The sequence below is a fragment of the Protopterus annectens genome, chromosome 2.part0, assembly GCF_019279795.1.
Source record: "Protopterus annectens isolate FY-2018-M chromosome 2.part0, PAN1.0, whole genome shotgun sequence".
NCBI lineage: Eukaryota > Metazoa > Chordata > Ceratodontiformes > Protopteridae > Protopterus > Protopterus annectens.
Genome location: NC_056728.1, coordinates 223,356,448 through 223,357,834, shown reverse-complemented (window position 1 = coordinate 223,357,834; position 1,387 = coordinate 223,356,448).

Here is a 1,387-nt window from a genome sequence, read left to right as displayed (position 1 = left end):
GAGTGCTAGGTAGAAATAATACTAAACAATTATTATAAACTGTTCATGTCTATATTAGCTAAAAGAATGGCAAAAGTAATGCCAAAACTGATATATATGGATCAGTGTGGTTTTGTGAAGGGGAGGCAAACATTTGACAACATTAGCAGAACATTGATGATCCAGACATAAGCAGAATGTAAGAAAATACCATTGTTGTTGGTGGGTCTTAATGCAGAGAAGGCATTTGACCGAGTAAGCTGGAACTTTATGAGCAAGGCAATGGAAGCATTTGCATTTCCTGCAAAAAATTATAAGGTTTGTCAGGAGACTATATGAGGGATCAGAGGTGAAAATGAAAGTGGGCGGGGTCCTCTCTGATAATTTCTGATTGAGCAGAGGAACCAGCAGGGGTGTCCTCTTTCCCCTTTGTTATGTGGATTATATTTAGAATCATTGGCAAAGAAAATACAGTAGACTCCCTCTTATCTGGTCTTGCTGGGACTGGAATTTAGGCTGGATAAACAAATGGCTGTTTAATCAGAAAAAGCATAAAAATAATATTTATAGGTTATAACTCAGCTAGAATAACAGGATTTGTGTTAGTATGCATTTTTCTAACTAATATGATGTCTAAAACTCAAATGCCTGTCATTATTTAGCCCAGAGGAGGCAGAAGTGTTGTTCTTCTCTGTTGTCCTTTGCTAGGACTATGGCAGAAATGTGATGGCCATTAAAGAGAGGCCGGATAAGAGGGAGTCTTCTGTAAGGAACTCAGAAATTCAAGGATACAATTGATATGGTAGTTAAGAAAAGCTGGCTCTGTTTACAGAAGATATTATTTTGTATCTGATGAAACCAGAAAAAGACATTACAGTGTTGTGGAACACTTTGAGACAGTTTCAGATCTTTTCGTGATACAAAATTAATGAAGCTAAAAGAAAGGCAATAGCTGTAAATTATGTACTCACACATGAACTGGTTCAGGAATACTCATATTTGTGGGGACATGATGAAATATTTAGGAGCATGGATTAAAAATTATTCTGGTGTGGCAACTAAGGATATGTGGGAAGAGACTAAACAAAAGATAATGCACAAAAAACTGAAAAAATGGAAGCTTTGTTATATGGATATGGATAGTAAGATACAAGCAGTTAATTTGTTTTTAGTCCCTTTAGTGTTATACATAGGTCAGGCATATTTTTATCAACCAGAGGAGAAATTGTGGGTAGCAATTAATAAAAAACTGAAAGGGCTTTATCTGGGAGGGAAATACAGCAATTGTCAAGTGAGATAAGTTGATTCTTCCAGTAGAACAGGGCAGATTGGGATTACCCAGATTGAATGGGTATTTCAGAGCTACACAGTTAAGACTCCTATACATAGCACAAGCAGAAAACTGTAA